The sequence below is a fragment of the Equus przewalskii genome, chromosome 7 (assembly GCF_037783145.1).
Source record: "Equus przewalskii isolate Varuska chromosome 7, EquPr2, whole genome shotgun sequence".
Taxonomy (NCBI): domain Eukaryota; kingdom Metazoa; phylum Chordata; class Mammalia; order Perissodactyla; family Equidae; genus Equus; species Equus przewalskii.
In genome coordinates this window covers 8,914,343-8,937,052 of record NC_091837.1, presented here as the reverse complement: position 1 = coordinate 8,937,052, position 22,710 = coordinate 8,914,343, and the positions used below count along the sequence as shown (strand labels likewise).

The 22,710-nt window shown below is 45.9% G+C and overlaps 1 protein-coding gene across 2 annotated transcripts in view; it reads left to right on the top strand.

Annotated features, from left to right (window-relative positions):
• The window catches only part of ZNRF3 (zinc and ring finger 3), a 150,659-nt gene that overhangs the window by 16,307 nt on the left and 111,642 nt on the right, over positions 1-22,710 (top strand). Inside the window, exon 1 of one of the 2 annotated variants that reach the window (XM_070628628.1) lies at positions 16,247-16,385. The exons of the other annotated variant lie outside the window; for it this stretch is intronic. The gene's annotated coding sequence lies outside the window, so the exon portion shown is untranslated. Of the gene's footprint in view, positions 1-16,246; positions 16,386-22,710 lie in introns of those variants that run through there. 2 annotated transcript variants of the gene reach the window in all.

The following is a 22,710-nucleotide window of genomic DNA, read 5'->3' as shown; positions in this document are numbered from 1 at the left end:
AAAGATGCCCCTTCTCCTTCTGTGCAGGTGTGCACATGGTTTCTCCAAGAGGTTCCACTTCTTTCTATGTCAAGGCCAGAGTCCTGCTCCTGAAAGGATCTTCGGTCTGATGGAGCTTTCCTGACTGGGGCTCTTCCCGGTTTCCTTAGATTCTGACCCAGAACGCATGCAGGGAAATTGTTGGGTGACTTCCTGCAGTTACCTTGTGTGTGTCTGGGGAGGCTCAGCCATAATTTCTTGTATGGCGTGCGAGCAAATGAGCAACGTCAGTAGATGAAGGCTTCGCACTCAACACTCTCAACGTGTCTCGGGTAAAGGACATACTCATAGGATAGGAAGAATCTGGTATTAGATAGCGAACTTGTTCTTATCTAGTCCAAACTAGAAAAAAAGTTGCCTCCAAATAAGCAAGCAACCTCACCTCACCCCGGAAAACAACTCCGGGTCAGCCCCCTTCCTCCTCCTCTCTCAGCCTCTCCCTTTACGTCTGAGGGGACCTGGTGGGATTTACCAGCTTTGAAGTTTCCTAAGGTGCTATTTTAATACTTTTTTTTTTACATCGCAGTTTCGAGACCGATTTAACTAGATTCTGGAGGGAGCTTACTTTACAGCATTCTTAAGAGCTCGGACAATCTTGAAAGAGTTAAACTCTAATTAGCTCATTCCTAAGGTATTTAATGCCCTTATTAAAACTCAACTGCTCGTTCACTTTTTTCTTTAGTGAATCAGATTTCTTGAGGAGCTGAGCCCTCGCTCCTCAGATCACAGGCTCACATGTTGAAGCTGGCAGTGCTAGAGGCTAGTTCCTATCTGTGTGACAGCATTTTTAATTTAACAGGACCGCCTTTGATGTTCCCAAATATTTATAGGCAGCTTTAGATCATTTCAGCGTGTGCTTTCTTTTTCTTTTCTTTTCTTCTCTGTGTCTTATTTTTTTAAACTGGAGCAAAAGTTCTTCCTCATGCAACAGCCTTCCTTTTATCCTGTTAGTTTATTTTTGTTTCCTTTGCAGCTTTGGCGAAGGCGCTTTGGCTGCATTCACACACACGATGTTGACCCTTCTTTTTGCTGCTTTGGTAAAGGCCACCTCTCTGTATCATCCTGCCCGGTTGAGATTGCTTAAGGCGCTTCCATTTGTCCTCTGACTTTCTAGAGACTGAGTTTTTTTCTGATTTGGCTCAGGAATCTGCTCTCTGGCTGACCTGAAAGCTTTCAGATCAGCGTGGAGACCTGGGCAATGTGTGTGGAGGTGTCTCCTTATGGATGACCAGGCTGCGATGTCCCACCTGGCCTGTGCGTGTTGACTGGGCCTCAGCAAGTTATGATTTATAATGTAACTTCGGCAGATACTGTCATAGCTGGGCAGGAAATACAGATAGAACACTCTCCTGATCTTTGCAGGCTTGCTCCAGTTGGCTCTGCCGGACTTCTTGGCTGAAGTAATGGAGAATCGTAGACTTTAGTCTCGGGGATGGGAAAAACAGAGTTGCATGTAGATTTGTTAAACCATTAAGGAAAAGGAAAAAGAAACTTTGTACCAATTAAAACAAATGGCAGAACAGAGGACAGTATTTCTCCAGCCTGGACTCTGAGTAAACATTCTGCTTGTGAAACAATCCAAGTTGTTGAACTCTCGGCTGCTGTTAGTTACCTGGGTCCGGAACATTTCATGGCTGCCTCCACCACTGCTGGCTCTGCCTCCTGCTACATGGAAGCCTTTTAGGGCTGAAGGTCACGGAGGTGGTTGGTGAAATGTTTGAATGAATGAATACCATGTTGGACACTGTCCTTGGGGCTTCGTGCTAATTGTCTCCTCAGATCCTCAGGAAGATTCCGAGCAATAAGAGGTTCCATCCCTGTGTTTTTAGATAAGGACACTAAGGTGCGGAGAGGTTTAACACAGCTAGGGACTGGAGAAGCTGGCCTGGATCTCAGGACTGTGTTTATAGCCTCACCATAAAGTAGTTTGAGGCAGGTAAATCTGATGGTGGTCAGCTGATGTCTTACAGCTAAAAAACCTCTTGTGGCTAAAATCTGTGTGTTGCATTCTGAGAGCTCAGAGCTCACCAGGCTCTTTCTATGCTAGGGGCACAGAGGTGGAGAGCACGGCCTAGAGCCAGACAGGCATGCATTTGCATCCCGGCTCTGCCACTGCCGGCTCTGTGACCTTGGCAGGTCACCCAACCTCCCGAACCTCTGTTTTCTCATCTCTAATATGGGACAGTATAGCTTAGACCTCTAAAGGATTGTGAGGATTAAGTGAGATAATATATGTAAGGTATACAGTGTTTATTTACGTGTTAGTACCTGTGACTATTGCTGCTATAGAACTGTTACCTTTAAGGAGTTAACAGTCCTGTGGGAAGGAGAGTCAGGTAGACCAGATAAGCTAGCTATTAGACGGTCAGGTAAACCAGGTAAACTTGGCAGCTACAGCAGAGAGATGTGCGTGTGCTTAGCGGGGGCCCAGGACTGAGCCACTGGCGTGAGTTTCCTGTTCTTTCCTTGAGCAGATGTGTACTGAGTGCTTGTTCCGTGCTAGGCAGAGCCATTGAGTCATGCTGATTCCCGACCCCTCCCCCTTCTCCGCCCTGAAATTTCCCTTTCCCTTGGGGGAATTTGAGCTGAAATGTTAATTGACTTCTGGAGGAAGATTTCCTGAAGTCATTTTCTCATAAAACCCCAAGATGCCAAATGGCACAGCCACACACCGTTTGACAGTTTATCGTGTATGGCTTTGTGCTATCCTTCACTATTATTTTAATCTTAGCTAATTTTCCTGGTCTCTTGTACATGAGAACTTTACGGTCCTTGAGAATGACAGGCAACTCTCCCCAGGAGCAGGTGGTGATCCTTTTGTTCCCCACACTGCCCAGATGGTGTCCGTGCCTTCTCATGGTCTGGTTCCGTGGGGATTTGTTGATAAGATTTTGCTTTGATTTGGTTTTCCAACCCAGTGCCATATTCAGATTTGATTACCGGCACTGTGGCTTTTTTCTCTGCAGTTTCATTGTCTCTATCATTGGTTATCTTGAAACATAAGTCCCACTCCACATTCCCCACCCCTTTGCAAGCAGTGGGGATGGTTGCACACTAGAGCTTTGTAACACGGTGCCTGGTCCAGAGTGGACGTTAGTATGCTTTCACTGGTTGACTTGATTGGTAACATATTTAACAAAAATATTAAGTGTTTTTAACAAAAAATGCGATCGAACAAAAGATGCAATTGAAAGGCAGTTGCTATTGTCTTTATATACTTAAGAACCCAAATAGGCCTTTCTCTAAAATAGTTTAAGGTCATTTCTGTGTCTTTCCTGTTGAGTTAGTGAACTTTCAGTGGGAAGTGGGCGTTTTCTAAATACACTGTTGATTTGAAGCTAAGATGATGTCCTAACTCCTTTTGGACCATGAAAATAATGTTAAGTTTTGATTTTTTATTAATGTTAATTTTGATCTGTTTGAAGGTACCACTAGGGTGGGTCATTTATATTTAACTGTGGTAACCATGCTTTCTTTAAATAACATGTTTAACTTCACATCAAAACTGGCGTATATTCAGTTAAAAAAACAACTGATTGAAAGGATGGTTCAGAAGAAGGGTAAATGAGAGAGAAGGCAGCACGTGACTGAGGTTGGCTGCAGGTCAGCTACATAGAGTTAACTGAGAATTAAGCAAAGCCCAGATTTCCTTCCAAAGAAGCCCCGACAACCCTGTACGTTTATGTACCTTCTCTTGGGCGTCTTGGTGGCATCCTTTTGTCCATAGTGCACAGTGGCCGTGCTGTGGATAAGGCAGCAGCATCTGGGAGCACATCTTGAAGTGGTGTTGGGTCCTGGGCAAGTCTGTTTTGGAGGGGATGAGTGGACATCAGTAACTGGCAAAACTGGGACAGAAAGAAGTCCGGGAGGGTTGAATTAGTACCACTGGGGCCTGTAGGTGGTGATGTTTGCATTTTCTCACGATGCTTATGGAGCATCAATTTGCCCCATGTCATATGGGACATGTCTGCTCCCCCTTTGGCTGTCAGGACTAGGAACGGGAGCAGAATCTAGTCTGCATCGGCACTCCTTCCTCGGGCTTAGCTGGATTGCTGGATGCGTGGTCAGTTGGATGCAAGTTGGTTTTGCCCAGGAAAGGGAGAGCCTGCGTTGATAATACAGTGTTAGGACCTGTGCTTGCAGTTGGGTTTTTTAAATTGATGATTAGATGTGTCTGGGCACGGAGCAAAGCCGAAGTTAGTGGTCTAGTAGAGACCACCGATTCCCAAGTCAGGGCCTAATGTCTCACTTGGGCCTTTCAGGCACACTTGTCTGAAGAAGCTCTTTTGGTTTTGAACCACTTGCCAAAGCTCTGAAGCCCTTCCTGATCTTCCCTCGTTGTTACCGCCTACGAGAAACTTGCCCTTGGAAATGAGCGGCAACCATGAGCCACAGCCTTTAAGTGCTGACCTGTCCTGGGGGCTTCCTGTTGGGCTTATTACTAACCCTATGTAGACTCTAGCTTTAGACCAGTTGTCACTGTATCTGTTTTCTCAGAAAATAGTCGAACCAAAACTTGCTGGTATAGAATGATGATGCGAATCAGGTCTGTGTGCCTGTGTTCTTAGAAATGTAGTTCAATGAAAAGAAGAAAGCACCTCCTTTTAACCCACGTACGTTCCTCACTTACACAATGAATTTGTTGAAATCCGGTTTGTATCTGGGAGCCTGAGTTTCTCCATTAGACTTTGGATGGGGGGCTGGCCCTGTGGCCGAGTGGTTAAGTTCGCGTGCTCTGCTGCAGGCGGCCCAGTGTTTCGTTGGTTCGAATCCTGGGTGTGGACATGGCACTGCTCATCAAACCACACTGAGGCAGCGTCCCACATACCACAACTAGAAGGACCCACAACGAAGAATATACAACTATGTACTGGGGGGCTTTGGGGAGAAAAAGGAAAGAAAAAAAAAAAAGACTTTGGATAGGAAAGGTAGCAAGAGAAAAAGAGAAGTAACATGGTGTTTTCTTCCCCTCTCGTGGATTTGAGCGGTCCCGAGCTCTTCATCACTGTGGTCTGCCTTGTCCCTGTATTCTCGGGTAGGAAGGTGAGGAAGTCTGCAGTAGGCCTTGGATGTTTAAAGGTGTGTCTCGTGGTGCTTAGTACCTTCTTTCCTGGAGCAGTTTGATGGATGTTGGGCTTGACATTTTCTGGATAGTGTTCACACAATCTCTGCTGGCCTCCTTCTGAGTGCCTGTAGGGGTAAGCATATGGGCCAGAGGGAAAGACAGAATGTGTCCCTGAGATGGTGACAGTATAACACACATGGGCTGGGTACCATGTGCCTGGGGCTGAGGGAAAGTGCCTAGATGTGCTGAGAATGTCTTGCGGGCAGGCCTCCCAAGGTTGCTAAAGAAGGCTGGTACTTGGATTCAGCCATGCGGGCCCTTGCTGGGGGGAAGGCATTCGTTACTGAGACTCAGGTTGGGTTGGCATCCCATGGGGCTTTTCCTAGTTTGGGGGGGCAACGAGTAGACCTGGTATGGAATGTGCTCATGGCAGAGTGAGGCCGTGGCTGGCAGACAAGAGACCTGATCTGATCCCTGGTCTGTAATTTAAGTGAGACCCTAGGGAGGCCAGCTTCCATGAGCCTCAGCCCCCATCTGTAAACTGGGGTGGGAGCCGGGTGAGGCCCCTGGAGGGAGGAGGGAAGATCTGTGTGCCTGGGGCTGGAGCAGGAGCAGGAAGCGGGAGAATCACCCAAACTGGAGAATCAGGAAGGGAAAGGAATTTCAGAGAGGAGTAGGGAATGAGCGGGAGGGGCTTTGAATGCTGGGGAAGGTGTTTGACTTTTATTATAGAGACCGGTGGGTCTCACAGCCACACGCAATAGATGACGACCTTGTACATGGCTGTGTTTTCGATGACACGACCTTCCCCCGCCCCATGTTCTCCAGCAGCATAGTTTGTCATTACAGCAGCCAGGGGGCTCAGTCGGGGGCTGTGCTTTCCTCCCCTGAGAGCAGCCTGGAATGTAAGGGAGTAAGTGATGTTCCAGTGACAACCTTGAATTCACTTTATTAAAGATAAATAAATTACGTGCCAACATTGGCCGTTAACTGTTATTAGTAACAAATTGCTCTCCACCCATACACTCAACCATTCATGACACCTTGGGGAAATGTGCTGTTGTGGCCTTTTTTTCTGAGGGTTTTTTGTATACCACAAGTACGTAGAAACTTCTGGGGAGCGATTCATCAGCTGTCTTTCAAGTTCTGCCCATAACCCTCATTTGGGGCTCCGTCTGTTGGCAGTCCGGGGTTTCAGAAGAGAGATTGCGAGGTCCGTTAGGATTGGGCAATAGAGTGACAGGCTGGGTTGGACATTTTTCTGGTTATTGACAGGCCTTACTGTGGCTTCTCCCAAATGAATGAGGAATATATTTTTCTAAATCCAGCCGTTGAGCCAAATGAGCCACACTGGGATAAACTCTGTTTGTTTACAAATTATGTAAGAGAAGGGCCTGGCCATTAAATTCTCCTGGGCCCAGAATTCCTACCCCTCTTCAAAGTTGTAATCAAACTAAACAAACACTTTCCACAGGAACTCCCTCCCTCCCGAGAAACAGGAGCAGATGCTCCTGGGAGGCCTTCTGCAGCGTTGGAATGTTTCAAGTAGAAATATGTAACCAAGGTGAAGTTGTTCCAGAAACGTTGCTTGCTCTAGCCAGGACCAAAGCACGCGTCAGCTTTTTTATTTGCGGCAAGAGGTGCAGAATGAACTGGGCCAGTCCACGCGGAATTTTCTCCAGAATGTTTAATTTTCTCTTTTCATCTTCCCCTGCTTCTCATGGCTTCAGCTCCTTGTGACCTTTATTCCTTTCTGCTTAAGTAACTTTTTTTTAGCCTGATCCTTATCTCTTAGCTGTGCTGGATTACATCTGGGGATCAAGGAGCCCTCCTCTTAGCTAAAGCACTCAATTATTGCTTCTCCGAGCCTATGAAAGAGTCAGGTGCAGAGCAGACACTCCAGGGGAGCGAGGCTGAGGCTGACTTGCCTTTGTTGTCCTGGTGAGGCAGTTCTTTTTGGGGTGGACAAGGCTCAGGGACATAGTTTCCCAGCTCTTGCTGATTTGTGTCTTTACTGCGTGGCTTGATTTATTTTGGCTCAGGAATTCTTGAGAGCCTCAGGCACACCTGTATTAAAATCAGGTACACTTTCTAAAGCCAAATGCAGATTTCTCTGGATTGTGCCGCAAGACGAGCTTTTCTCAGGGTGTCTTCTGAAGAACACCAGTCCTACAGAATGTTCTGGAAGGGGTTCCATGGTGACTTAACTTTGAGAATACTGTTTATCATAGTTCTCTCTTAGAGATTGACTGCGCAGTGGTGAATCAATGGCTCTGAGAAGTCCTGCTGAAAAGGAATCTAAATAAACTCTATTCAATCTGACATTTCCCAAATATGCTTGATCACAGAACTGCTTTTTCTCAAAGGCCCCAAGGTGCTGTGGGAAATTCTGCTCCAGCTAACTGGTATTAGGTTGGTTTAGGGTCTGTGCTTGTCTAGCTGGTGTCCCACGGATTGTGAGTGTGAAGGCCCAGATTGTGTTAACTTACGACTTCCCACAGGGCCCTGGGATATACTTATCACCCCCACAAATGGCCTGAATGCCTTTCAGCTGTGTTTCGATCGTTTCTTCCATTTCCGCTTAGTACGTTTGTGGTCTTCTGTGTACTTGAGTGATGGGGTAGAGAGTTGTAGTATAAAAGAACCAAGAAACAGTGCCTCTCTGAGGAATTTAGTTTCTACTGCGGTGGGAAGATTCAAGGAGTTAAACAGAAATAATTCTCCAGCGGGTATGAAATGATACCAAAGCAAGCCCAGCACTAGCCCCGAGAAGCATGTCCTAGGGGCATTTGTGGGGGCGCAGGAAGGAGGACCTTTGTGGTATAGCTGTGGGGACCTGGTAAGCTGTGGGGAAGATAAGATAGAGGAGTGCCTCAGCAGTGGGGAAGTCCTAAATGACTTTTCATTAGGCTTCCTTCTGTGCTTAACACATGTACGCGTGTAACAATCTCTTAGACTCCCCACAAAGTTGGCGTGTTAGAGTTGGATGCAATGCGTGTTAAGCCTCTGGAAGGAGAGCTCTCACTGGCTGCTCTGCCGGCCTCCCTCTGCTGGGTTAACATCCTGGATTTGGGAGTGGCTGTCCTCCCCAACTCTGACCCTTGGGCTGTGAGTTTGGCTGCCTGCTTTTGGGGGCTGCTGCCTGGGAGGTGCTGGGCTGGGTTGAATGGACATGTGTTTTTCAGGTTTGTTTACCTTGGTTAAGGCACGAAAGATTAAATATGCTCTTCTGGCCCTAGTTGCCTGTAGGAAGAATGTGACATGAGCAGGGCTGAGATCGTCCCTCTGTGAGGTGCTAAGAGGAGACTCTGAGATGAAGAGTTCAAATTCTTCTTCAACTATGTGTCATATTTCATAGAGTGTTGACTTAGGGATTTTTTTTTTTAGCTTTTTAAATTGAGGTTGACCTACCTGATGGGTATTGTCAGTAACCAAGCTCTCTCCAGTCTGGGGCATTCAGCCTTTTGCCTCATTGCCTTTGGATGAGGCCCCAGGCTCTGCTGTTGTGTTGAGGGTGGGGCTCAGCCTCTCCTCTACACCCCCCTACACACTCACCCCACCCAGGAGCATCCTCATTTTGCAGCACACTGCTTGTCAGAAAGTTCTACCCTACACTGAACCAGACTTCTGCTCCTTGGTTCTGGGTCTGCCTTGTAGAATATATTAGTGTCCTAGGGTTACCAGAACAAAGTACCACAGACGGGGTGGCTTAAACCACAGAAATTAATTTTCTCACAGTTCTGTAGGCTTCAAGTCTGAAATCAAGGTCATGGCAGGGTTGGTTTCATCTGAGGCCTCTCTCTTTGGCTTGTAGATGGCCATTTGTCTTCTTCCTGTGTCTTCACATGGTCTTCCCTCTGTAATTGTCTGTGTTCAGATTTCTTCTTCTTAAAAGGATACCAGTCATATTGGATTAGGGACCTCCTGTTTTTTTTTTTTTGAGGAAGAATGGCCCTGAGCTAAGATCTGTTGCCAGCCTTCCTCTTTTTGTTGAGGAGGATTAGCCCTGAGCTAACACCTGTGCCCATCTTTCTCTATTTTGTATGTGGGATGCCACCACAGCGTGGCTTGATGGATGGTGCTAGGTCTGCACCTGGGATCCAAACCCTCAAACCCCAGGCCACTGAAGGAGAGTGCACGAACTTAACTGCTATGCCATCAGGCTGGCCCCAGGCCCATCTTTAATTTAATCCCCTCTTTAAAGACCCTGTCTCCAAATAGTCACACTCTGGAGTCCTGGGGATCAGGACTTCAACATATGGATTTTTGGAAGACGCAATTCAGCTCATAACCTAAAGCCACTAAGACATGATATGGCCCTTCAGATCTCTGACGGTGGTTAGCCTTTGTTTACCACTTCCCACCACCACCAATAAAACTAATAAAATTTATTTTCTCCTTGTTGAGTACCCCAGTTCTTTCCATTCTTCCTATGAGATGGTTTGGGGGTCCTTGACCATCTTGGAATCTTCTAGACTTGCCTCACTTTCAGTAGCAACTTTAATATATTTGTCTTTAATTTTGCCTGAATAGGTCTGACCATTGACACATGTGCATGGGTGTGTGTACACACACGTACACACGCATGCACATGTACACACGCACACGCCCCTCATGAGAGCAGTGCTTACCAGAAGTCTTCTTCTGACTCAGGCATTTATGTTCAGAGTTAAGTGCTCAGGATCTAAGCTTGTTCACCACTCTTTGCCCTTCCCCATACTTCTTCAGTTTTAGGAAAGCCAGCGGGGATAGTTATTTCAAAAGAACAAATGAATGTAAAGATGTATTTATTCTTTTGAAGTGTAATTGCCGTCTGGAGAGCCTAGAAGTAACTCAGTTATTTGAATATAACTCCTTTTAGGTAGATACTCTTATGCTAAGCTGTAGTGTAATTAGATTTAAAATTATAAGGTATCCTCTTCACTTTTAGAGACTGTTTTACTTTTTATTGCCCATCTCCTCCACCAGAAATTAAGTGTCAAAAAAGGCTTACCTGTTTTGTTCTTTGCATCTTAAGCACTTAGCAGAGAGAAGTTAAAAAAAAAAAAGTTTGTCGAATGACCAAACAAATCCTCTGAATCATCTTGTGCTTATTTAATCAGGAGCCTCCTGTTGTGTCTCACAGGCCTAAATGTGGCAGAAATGGCAGCTTGGAGTTTCGGGGTTATTCTAGACAATTTCCCTTTTGCTTTGAATTGTGGATCTTTCCATGGAGAGACCCTCAGTGCTGTTCACTTTTCTGCTAAATTGTGGTTTGTAAATCCTGATTGATAGTTTTGACAGACTTACTGCCTCAACTGTAGTCTCTTCAGATGGAGTGTGACACTCTTGGAGTTCCTTTCTTTGAAGATGCTTTGACTGCACCACCCAGGATTTCCAAATTGTAGCCCTGAGATGCTCAGAGCCCTGGCCCCACACAGCTGTCAGGCCCCCTCTGTTCTGGAGGCCTGACAACATTAAAAACACCAACTATTTATAGCATACTTTTCAGTGTCAGTAAATTATAGGATGCTCTTGCCAGTGGGATGGGGCAAACACCCACCTGCCTGCTGCTCTATGATTGCCCAGGAGCTTGCAGCCACCTGAGTGCTTCCAGCGCCTCCCCGGGCTGAGGCCTGCTGGCGTGCCATGGGGGTTTCTAGTAGGGTCCATGTCCTTTGAGATGGAGTGGTTGGGGATAAAAAAAAAAACAAGACACCAAGGTATGTGTGCTCTTGAGAGAAGCCCATGCTTATCTAACTGCCAGCCCCCCAGGTGTTTATGTTTTTGGTGGTCTGTGCAGGGAAGTTTACGGTAAATCACTGGTGAACAGGAGAGTGTCTAGTGCAGTGTCCATTTTATCTTACCTGGAAGGTTCCTTCAAATTTCAACAAGGTAACTGAAGATGTCGAATCTGAATTTGGGTACCATACAATCTTCATAGGGTGAAGAATTTTAAGAGTACAAGAAGCTCTTAAAAAGGCCTGATAGGGTCTAGGGTCTTAATTGTCCCTCAGCTGTCCCTTTGGAAAGATTTCCTGGCCTGCCATTCAGAGTACGTGGGAAGGGGCAGCCCCCTCCTGAGGGCACTGTTTAGAAAGGGCTCAGTTGCTAAATGCTGCTGAGGGTGAGCTCTGCCCTGGCTGCCGAGCCTGAAGTAGTTGGACTTTTGGGGGCAGGTTTTGTTGTGCTGGCTTTTGGGCCCTTCAGTTCTTTGCGTGGTTCAGGGAGGGACGGTGGCAAGAAAGAGGCCTGTTCTGTTAGCTGGAGTTTCCATTGAAGTGCTAACTGCTGGATCCTTTGAACCTCCAGCCTGGGAGGGTATTTATAACTAGCTGTTTGCGTGCTTAGAGGAACTGAGGCCCTGCCTTTCTGTAGTGGTTTAAGAGCCGTGCCCTTGGTGTGGGCTGAAAGGGCAGGCCAGGCGGAGTGTGGGGACTCACGCTCGACTCCCCACAACCTTGTTCTCCTTCCCCTCCCCTGTGAGACCAGCCCTTTCAGGGTTAATGTCTCTGCTTTGGAAGCAGCTGGCCAGTTTACACTCCTCCCTGGGCTGTACAAAAATACTTCCTTTGAAGTGTTGGAAGAAGCGGTGAAGGGTAAAACCTGGTGAAGAATCAAACCTGGAGTGGGCCTTGAATGCGCTTCTCTTGCAGAGAATTTGCTGTGAGACTAAACCCCCAGCCTTCATTGTGACCCACCGGGCTGATTGGTTCTCCTCACACATTTCACAGCTTCCAGCCCGGTCGCAGCTGGCTTTCTCTATGTGTGTATGTGTGTTTGTGTTTAAAGTCTCCACGAAAGGAGTATTTCTCAACAAGAGAAAGAGTTAGAATGCAGCCGCCAAGCCTGGCGGCAGAAATCCCTTTGACTGCACTGCTCCCTGGGGCTGCTTCAGTGGGGTGGCATGTGGGGGAATGTGTGAAGCTGAAGTGTTTCTACTTGGTCCTAAAGCGCCCAGCCCTGCTTCTTGCCCCGTGCTGGAGTAGGAAAGTGCCGCGGAGCCCATCTCTGATTCAGATCAGAGCATTGCAGCCCAGAAGACCACTGGGCTCGGAGTTGGAAGGAAGTTCTGGGTTCTGACGCTTGGGATTTGCTGAGACCCAGCACAATGCTCTCACTTCTCTTAACCTCAGTTACCATTGGTAAAGTAAGGACCAGTTGGAAATAAAGGTTGGGGGCACCTTGAGAAAGTGCCAGCCACTTCTCTAATGTGGGGCCTGCTGCTGAGCAGAAATGGCATTTAGGAAAAAGGGGCCAAAGAGAAGAATGCCAGAGCAGAAATGAGACGGAACAAAGCTTGAATGTCTTTCTTAATCCTTGAGTATTTGCAGCCAAGGAGGGGTCGGGGCGAGATGGGAGGAGAGGCAGCTGTTATATTCTGGAGAAGAATGCCAACCTGTTTCTCCCCACAGATGAGGCCATACAAGTTCTTTCTGAACTGAGGTTTGCAGTCCCTCCTTGCCTGGGAAATGCCCTTATCATACGGATTTCGTACATCTTGTTGCACGACTTCCTGTCTCTCTTAGCCAAGAGGTGAGGGCCACAGATTTAAAATATCACATGGGTAATATTTATCGCTGACTTGTACCAGGCATTACGTTAAGCACCCAACAGGAATGATCTTATTTTTTCCTCATAACAGCCCTATGCTGGTAAATGCCCTTGTCCCCATTTTATAGATAAGGAAACTGAGGCTTGACGAACTGAAATAACTTATCCAAGGTCTAACTACCAACTGATCCAAGTATGGAAATACACACCCAGTCAAGCTGGTTTCAGACCCTTTACTCTTAGTAGGTATAAGTTGCAGTAAGTGATGGAGGATGAAATTTAGTTCTGTGCCCCAAACCTGGTCAGAAATGTTATTAGGAAAAGAAGGGGAACATTGAACTCTCTTCATTCTGACAGTTCTGTTCATCAGTTGACTCTTGCTGATCAGTTATATTTGAATAAACATAAATGCTTTTTGCCTTGTGGTTTCGGAAGAGGAACTTTTCTAACTCTCTGTGTTGTCTTTATAACATAAATGCTTTTTTCTTTCTCCTTAGAAAGGAGAGAAGATGGTTGCAGGGCTCTGTAGCTCTGGCTTTCTCACAGCTGAAGGTCTTGGTGGTGGGGATCAATGGGTAGTCTGCATCTCTGGGACCCCTTAGCTGTAGGTTTTGCTATTTTCCCAGCCTGGTCCAGATTTGGCAGTCACTTCTAGGGACTCAAGAGCCCATCCTTGACCTTCTTCAGCTGCGGGGAGGGGGGAGCTGGGAAAGCTTGAGTGATTTGCCCGCAGTTGCACATGGGGCCAGACCCAGGGCCAGGCCAGCAGTCCACTGGCCACATGCCTCTCCTTTTTACCTGAATTTCAAACAGGAGGGTAGATGAAAGGAATAGAAATGACAAGTCAGAGGAGTAGGAGGGCTCTCATTTGCAAACAGTTTCTTTTGATCTTCACTCCTTTGTTTAAAAAAAAGAAACACCCACAACTGGTAGCCTGAGCACATAGTTCACTCTAGTTCAATGAGGGGCAGTCATTTCTTTTTCAGCAGGAAGCCCCCCACTCTCCAGTGTGTGTTTCATTTAGGGCCCCACCCGCTCTCCCATTCTGCTGCTCGGCTGCCAGATGTCACGCTCCTCTTCACAAATCTTTAAGAGCTTTTTTACTCTTTATAGGATGGAGTCTAAACCCTGTCTTACCCTAATATTCTAAAGCCTTGGCATTTTGCTCCCAGTCTGTCTTTGCAATTTTGTTATTCTTCTGCAGAACCCGGCACCTCCAGTCAAGTAGCTCCTCCGAACAGGCTTTGGCCTTTGTTTGCAGCTTTGCCCACATTCTGCCCATCTTTCAGGGCTGCTGCCTCCAGGAAGGTCTCCTGGACCGTTGTAGCATCCAGTCTTCTCTGCTGCCTCTGAGCTTGAAACAACCTGGTCTGGTCACTCATTAGACACTTCATAACATGTTATTTTTTGTTGTTTAATTTGTAGGTGTGTCTGTTCCTCACTAGATTGTAAGCCTACTGAGGTCAGAGACATACCTTCTGAACTGCTTTGTATCCCACCAGCACTCCATAGGCCTCGGTGGATGCTGTGTAAGGATCTGGGACTGAAATCCTATTATTGTGCTGTTAATAGGAGCAAAAGAATTGTTAAATGAGTTTCCAAAATAAAATAATTAGCAAAGATTTTTTATAGGGTCTGTGCTATGCTAGAATTAATATACTTTTAAATCAGGAGTTCTTGAGTGAATCAGGGAGTTTGTATACATATATTTTTATATGGATGATTTTACTGGGAACTGGTCTATAGTGGGGATTTTTGACCTAAACTCCTTCAAGATGAAAGTAATAAATACATGCTCTTTTAATCTGCTCTCTTTGCTATTTGACTCCCCAGTTAGTTGCCCTTTTCTTTTTAGGCTTTTATTTCAGTGTTCTTATAAATTCTCCTCTTAACTCATTTCTTGGATATCTACTTACACTGTTATAATTGTGCTCTTCTCTTAAAAATATTTCTCTTCTTTTTAGCTATTAGGATAACATATTTTGTTTCCTTGACCTTTTCCGTAGGTCGTGGTTGTGCCCTCGACTCTGAGGGATTCAGGTAGGTTGATGGTCTCCACTGGAATTTTTAGTTTGACGTCCCAAAGGTGGACCCCCCTGTATGGAAAGGATTTATTCCCTCCCTGCCCACCCCCCCCCCCCCACAGTCCTTTCCTCTGCCTTCTGGCCTGTGTGTATGAAATTCTGGCCTTGAACACCCCTAACAGTCCTGGACCATGTCTCTTTCCCCATTAACTCTTAACGTGCCTGATCTGTGCGTGGTTGTTCAGCTACAGCTGCGAGTGTAATCATGTTTGCATCCCCCAAATACCTTTTCCTTCTTGCCATTTTTTTCTGTTTCTTACTCCCCACTTAAGTTTGTAGTAGAAGAGGTGGTGATGACACAGGGTCGTGATTAATAGCTTTCCGTTTATAAAATGGGACAGGCTTAGAGAAGTTTGATGACTTACACAAGCCCATAGGGCCAGTAAGGGAGCAAAATGGGCCTTCTGAGGCAGCCCAGGGATGTGCCATGCCCTATGATGCCCCACCTGGTGGTGCTGGGTGTCAAATGCTGTCGCTCTTCGAGGAAAGGCGTTGTCTAAATGAAGCAACCTGGAGTGCTTACTCCAGGGGCCATTTCTAATCCAACTTTTGAAAGTAATGGATTTTGAGGGTGGGTTTGGTGTTTCCTCTAGGTTCTGCTGTGTTTGTGGGAGTTTTCTGGAGAGATGGACTCTGTAGTATTCATTTATCTCTTAAAGAGGTCTGAGATCCCCAAATAGGTGGAGAGCCCTCAGTAGGGGTGGCGCTTGATGCCTTTCCCCTTGCTGGGATTACACTGGAGAAACTGGCCCTGTGGGCCCCATGCTGTCCTGGTAGCTCCGATGACTGCTCTGGGGACACAGTAGGAAAGTCAGATGTGAGCTCCCCTCACCCCATCCAGTGTCAAACTGCTTTTTCCTTTTAAACATCTGTGAGGAATAACCTTTAAAAATAGCAAAGGGTTAGAGGTTAGTTTCTTTTTCAAGTTCTTATTGTAGAAAATGTTACATGTATTCACAGTAGGTAGAACAGTGTCATGTACACAATGTACCTCCACTGTCACTGCCACCCCAGAGTTGTCAACTCCTGGCCCCTCTGGTTTCATCTGTACCCCCACCCCCGTGTTCTTTTGAAACAAAGCCAGCCATATCATTTTTTTCTGCAAGTATTTCAGTATCTCTGAAAGATGAAAATTCTTTTAAAAAACACATAATCCCAATGCTATTCCCACAAGAGGTTAATGTTAAATTAGTGATGTCCCTTCCAAAGGGACAGCCCCCCTCCCCCCTCTCCGTAAGCCAGTCAGTGTGTACTTGGGGCACTTGAGTGCCCCAGCACTGGCAGCCAGGTCTGGGGGGTCCTGGTCGAGCCCGAGCTGGTGGGGACGGAGCTGGCGCTGGCTGGGCCATCCAAGTGCATGGTGGATCGCAGCGTGGGCGCCGAGATGGTATCTGCTCTGCCCGGGGCGGGAACCGCAAGATCAAAGGGCGCCGCGCGCTGGGGCTCTTCAAAGCCGCCCGGGCAGCCGGGATTGATGCAGAGAATGAGAGCGCTCTGCTGATGTAATCGTAGCCTGTGAGACAGGTTCTTTTTTTTTTTTTTTTAATTTAAACAAAGACACCCCTTGTTTGTTTAGAGAGGTGAAACGTGTGCCGCAGAGGGCACGCGGCATCTGGAGGGCTCCACTCTGGCATCTGGAGGGTCCGCGGTAGGGCAGCAATGCTGTAAGTGGCTGGAGTTTTCTTAGATGCTCTTGCAGATTTTTCCATAGAAGAGAAACTGCTTCTGTTAAGAGCAGCTGATTTTTGTCCCTTTCTTAGGGTGGTCATGTTTGTTCCCAAGTGATACTCCTGAGCTTTTGAAAGCAGCGTCCTCTGGTGGGCGAGTCAGGCTTTGGAACACACCTGTGAACCAGGTGGGGCGACAAACCAGAAAAGTAGGCAAGGGGTCTGTGGGCTGCCTTTGGTCATTCCTGCCCCTGACTCTAGAAAGAAACCTGATCTGTCCCTTCCCCAGGGGGTGTGAGAGGCTTGCCTGAGGCGGGTGAGTAGGGCCCGAAGAATATGGCTGAATGCCAGGGTCTCCACCACCCCAGCCTGAATATTCTCACAGTCTCTCTAAAAATCACAGACCCGTGGCTGATCTTTCCCTGCCTTTCTTAGTTGTTCAGTACATAGATCCCTGAAACCCTGTGCCACGCATACTTCCATGAGTAAAATCCTAGCCACATTCCATTTTCTTTCTAAGTCTTACAGACAAATAGCTACACAGACAAAGCAGCCCTCTCAATTGAGCCAGCTTCTTGGGTGTTGAGTTCCCTCCCAAGATCTTCCCCACATCAGGGTTGGTGATCAGTGGGGTCTGAGGTGCTCACCAGTCGAAAGTCCACCTCGGCATCTTGCAGGCATCCCAACCAAATCCAACGTGTGTAAAACTGGATTTCTCTTCTCTCCCAAATCTGTTTCTCTTGGGTTCCTGTCTGTTATTCAAGCTAAAAACCTAGTGTCTCTCTAGACTGCCTTTCCCCACACGACCCCATGAGGCCTTTGTCCACGCACGCTGAATTGTCTGTAGGCTCCTTGAGGGCAAGACTGGGAGGATTTTTTCCTTTTTTTAACTACAAATCAGATTTCCCCCATCTTTTTCAGAAGCACTTCTCTCCAATATTTTATTATTTCAGACAGGAAAAGTGAAAGAATTTTACGGTGAACACCCATATACCCATTCACCTATATTCTACCATTAGCATTTTACTATACTTGCTGTATCACCTATCTGTCCATTGACTTGTCTTTAATATTTGAAACCTGAGCACATGTATATGCAGCACATAGTAGGTGCTCAGATTTTTCATGAATGTGACAGTATTTTGAGGTTCCCTTTTTATTCTGTTTTGACCACTTTTAGATCCAGATCTGTCTGTCTTTCTCTCAAGTTGGAAACAGCCCATGGGATCTTGCTTCTTTATTATACGTTCAAGGGGGAACTCAGGAGGTTGCAATGGCTAGAGGACCACCTGGGGCATGGAGCTTGCTTTGGCGGCCCCCTTGTGTTTGAATGACTTGCTCCCTCACATTTCCTGGAGTTCAGCCCAATTGCCCTTCCTTCATCTTGTCCCTCCTTTTGCCTTCTGGCCATGTGACCTTGTGGCTGCAGCAGGCATGGGCCCATTTTGTTCAGAGGCTGTAGGTTTTTGTCCAGGAAGGGGGCTGCCTTACAGAGTGTGAGTTAGCCAGCTGAGTGGAACTTCTGGTGGGTTTTAAACAAACAGGTTTGAAAAATATCTAGTTTGAACAGTATTGTTTGTGTTTTTTTGTTGTTTAAGTGAATAAAACATGTCACATTTCTTGAAATATCAGTATGAACTTGTGTTTTGGGGGGAAATTTCATTGGGATTGGTTGGCAAAGTCAGCTTATCCTCTGATCGTTTCATAAAAAGGCTTTAATTCTCACTTGGAAATCTGCTCAAAGGATCCCAGAAGCCTGGACTATTTTGACTTCTTATATGTAAAATGAGTAAGTTTTGCAAAGTTAAGGTGAACCACAGCGTGTTGCACTTGGACTGGCTTTCCTATGAGCTCTTCTTTTTCTTTGCTTTGATTTGATTTGTATTCTCTCCAAAACAAGTTGATGTGACTGTGTGTGTGTGAAGTCTTTCAGAGCAGAAGAAGCACTTTCTTTCACTGTTGTAAACAGGAAATGGACAAGGTCTACAAGCTTATCTGATTCTTCCTTGATTCTTTCCCTTCACGGAATGGATAAGCTCTTCCTTTCTTGAATGGCAATCATATTTTAGTTCCAGCCTGTGGCTTCCCTGCTTAAGGGACTTGGGCTGAGATAGGTTTCTGTGTGTGTGTGTGTGTGTGTGTGTGTGTGTGTGTGTGTGTGTGTTCAGAATAGTGACCTGACTTTGCAGTGGTCTCCTGTGGCCTCCAGGGTGCCAAGAGGTCCATGGTGTGAGTTGTGTACTGGACCTGCTGACTATGCCTTTTATGCTGGTGTCCCACCTGTTTTGTTTTGCTGTAGCTGTAGGAGGCAGCTACACAGCCTTTTAATAATGGTGCTAAGACCACCATCTCCAGTTTGATTCTATTTAGAGACCTTATTTTGTATAGTCTAGATCTGTGTTCCAGTGACAATTGTGAGTTGTTGGTGTCTACCTACCCACTGTCTTGGTCTGTATTTAATTTTTGCCCAACTCTTTCATTTTGAAGTTTTTAAGCCCATAGGAAAATTGAATGAGAAGTTCAACGTGTGGCAGAATGTTAACAATTGCTCAATTTGTACTTTAACACATACTCAGTGTGTGTGTATTTCTGTTTTGCCTGACCATTTGAAAGTTGCCAATATCATGACATTTTACCCCCAAGACTCCAGCATACAACTCTCTGCTAAGACTGAGGACATGCTCCTAATCACTGTGCCATCATCACACCTATCAACTTGAATCATTTAAATTTCTCTAATTATCTCAGAAATGTCTTTTATAGTTGGGTTTAAGAAACTCGGGATCCATTCAAGTTCTCCCTTAGTATTTAACGTTTAAAATAATTATATTGCATAGATGTGCAGACACTATAATGCTAATGGGAAGCAAAATAAAAGGAAAGGCTTCTCCCACAATCCTACTATCACAACAAACCAAACCAATTTTACTTTTCCAGCTCTTCTTATGGTCTTTAAAAATTAGGCTTTGGACAGATTTTTTTGTTCATTTTTATGACCATCCATGAGATAATTGAAGGTATCATGGAATGTAAAGAAAAAAAAGAAAAAAAGAAAACTGACCAAAGACTGTTGTGCTGTTTCACTACATAAGCAAAAATTGTGATCCTAGAAAGTTCTTACTGAGAGATTTGGAGTTTTGTTAAGAATACCAGGAAGCCAGTGGCCTTTGAGTAACTTTGAATCAAGAGGGAAGAAATCAGTTCTTCCTTTTGTTTGTTCAAAGGCCGACTTTTATGATGATGTAGCAGTGTCTGTAAGTCTTGAAACTCCTTTTTCCAAAGTGATTTCTCCACCTCGGCGCTAATTTACCTTTGGAGCTGGGTGATTCTTTGTTGTGGGGGGCTGTCCTGTGCATTGGAGGATGTTGATCAGCATCCCGGGCCCCTCCCCACTAGAAGCCAGTAGCCACTCCCCTGCCCCAGTGATAACAACTAGAAGTGTCTCTAGACATTGCCAAATGTCCCTTGGTTGAATGGGCGGTGGGGAGGGGAGATGACAAAATTGCCCTTAGTTAAGAACCATTGCTCTAGAAACTCTTCAGGGTTAATTATTGAGTTGAGGTTGATTGCTACTGATGACTTTCCATGGAGGGACATTTCCTGTTATAATGAGAATTAAATTATTTTAAGCACTGTCTCAGTTTGAGAAGCTATAATTTTCTACATGTCACTGGCTAAGGGATTGAAATCAGTTGGCACATGACAATTGAGCATGTGCCTTTTTGTATTTTCACACCTTGTTATCTGATCCTGGTGGGACCTGTGGGTGGTTGGGTAGTTGAAAAAGATCAGTTAAATTGAGGCAGAGAATGATTTCAAGAAGGATAAGAGTTTAAAATGATGTTTTATCTGAAGCCTGTAAGTGGACGTTCATGCCCAGGCTTTTGTGAATGGGCCCACTGATTTGCGCCCCTTAGAGTCTTACGTTAGCTTTCTCCTTGAATATATCACTTAAAACTTAACAGTTCTAGGGGGTTTCTTTTAAGCAAGGCAAAAACTTATAGTTATTTGTAAAGCTGTCAGGATCCTTCTAGAATTTGGGGGTTTTTTTTGCATCTGGTCTTCAAAAGTTGCACTTAGTTCTCAGTCTTTTTTTTTTTAAGTTGTTTGCCTTCATTTAATCTCTCTTTCCAAAGTATTTGACTTAGTTTTCTTAGGGTAAAACTCTATTTTTTGCATTGTTTAAGATTTAGTTTAGTTACATACTTAGATTAGGTAGAGTTGGCATAAACAGATGTAGAAACATGTACAGCTTGGCTGATGGGAGCAGTGGTGCGTGGAGGCCCTAGAGAGTGGTTTCCTGGCCAGGAGTCTGCAGGAGGAGCAGTTAGTGGTTAATTGGGCAGGTCTGTTTATAGCCCCTACTATATTCTGAAGTACAAGGAGAGGCTCCCAGAGGAAAGTGCTACCCTTTCGGTGTGTGTGCCTCCTTAGGAGTCAGAAGGTCTGGCTTCAAGCCCCAGTTATATCACTTTCTCATTGGATTTGGGGCAAGCCCCTTAGTGGCCTCAAGCCTCCGGTTGCTCATCTGTCAAGTGGGAATTACGGTAACGCTTGTCTTAACTACCGAGCAGGTCATCCTGCAGATTATACCCTGGTCACATAACGGGACACACCGTTGTAGATGTTCCGTGGGACACTGGTGTGTTATTTATGAGTCAGCTGTTGCTGAGTCCAAGAATGGATTTGCTCTTCTGAGGAGAGCTACCTCTTGCTCTTTGATCATAGAGCACCTGAACCGCACAGTGAGAGCTTTTGGTCAGAACAAGAAATGGAGGGGGCTTAGCTCAGTACAAATTCATACCCATTCCTGTGGCAACAGCTTCGGACTCCTACCATGCTGATGGGGAAGGCACGTGGCATGGCTGCGTCTTTGTCATAGGTCTTACTTGAATGGAGATTACTGGCTTCTCAGTGATGAACCCAGAAAGCAGGCAAGGGTGAGGGGAACAGAGGTGGGAGGACCAGAAGCTTGGGTGGGGTGTAAGAGGCAGCCAGGGACCTCATCACAGGTCCTTTATCCATGCTTTGATGTGTATGCAAAGTGAGCGTCTTGTGAAGACCGCACCACCCTGGAGGAAAAGCAGTAATCGTTTCACAGTGCAACATTTTAGGGTGTTCTGGAAAGTAGGAAATTTTATTTATTTTTGCCAGAATGCCACTTTGATTCTTTCTTCAGCAGGTTGACCACCATTGGAGCTGTCTGCCAGTCTTGGACTGTTGAGTGGTTGGATAAATCTTGCACTGATGTTCATACCTGGAAGGACCTTTTGTTGTGGACCCTTGTGAATTAGAGAAACTTGGCCTGCATAAACTGGAGCTGATCCAATTGCTCTTTGTAACCTTCCTTCCCTGTCCTTAAAGGAAGCCAGAATCAGCCCAGTAGGTGAAGACATTACTTTGTGAGTACTTGTGTAACCTAAAGAAGACTGACATTGTGTAGCAGTTGGCATCAGGGAAACCCTGGGATTATTAGTGCAAGTTGTTATTAGCACAGCACAAATTCTACCCTTAGGCCAGCATTGATGTTTTGACGTGGGAATTGACAAAGGGGGAAACAATCAGGGAGGCTACTACTGTGTTAGGGAACCCGATCCATCTGTCTATGCCAGGCATTGTATTAGGCACTGTGGATGCTGCAGTGGAAAAGACAAAAATCCCTGCCCTCATGGAGCCCACAGTGTGCTTTGGAATCTAGGTCCTAGCACATTTTCGTTCTAGAATCAGAGGGACTCTTTCTACCCAGTTCCACTGGGCTGGACATGTAAAGAGAATGTGTGATCGAGGAACAGCTAAGCTTGGTCGAATAGCAAAATGCGGGTGAGGTTCCTCTGGTCAGAGAAGGCAGAGTGATGGGGACACCCGAGCTCAGTGATGCCTCACTGTGGACAGCCTGGGAGAACCATGGTAAGGACAGTGCAGGTCGTTAGCCAGGTGTAGGGACATCTTGGAACGAAGGCTGTGGAAGGTACAGATGTGGTGGGTGGTAGCTGTAGCTGAGGCTCAGATGATCACCTGACTCTGCTCGAGCATGGAGAGGACCGTTCAGCCACACACATGCTCATCACTTAGTGCCTAAGTATTTGAAATCAAGGGTGAAAGCAAAAAATAGGGAGGTCTTTGTGGGGCAGTAGGCGGTGGAATGTGTATCTTAGTCAGAAGAGGCCTGTCCCTTCTCCTGGCTTGGTTTCCTCAACTGTAAAATGGGCCTCATCTCAAAGGTCTCTCCTGGTTTGAATTAAAAAAAAAAAAATCTTCACATTGTTGAGTAAGACTGTAACCAGTTGCCTATTTGATCTTTGATCAGTGATCCACATGAGTC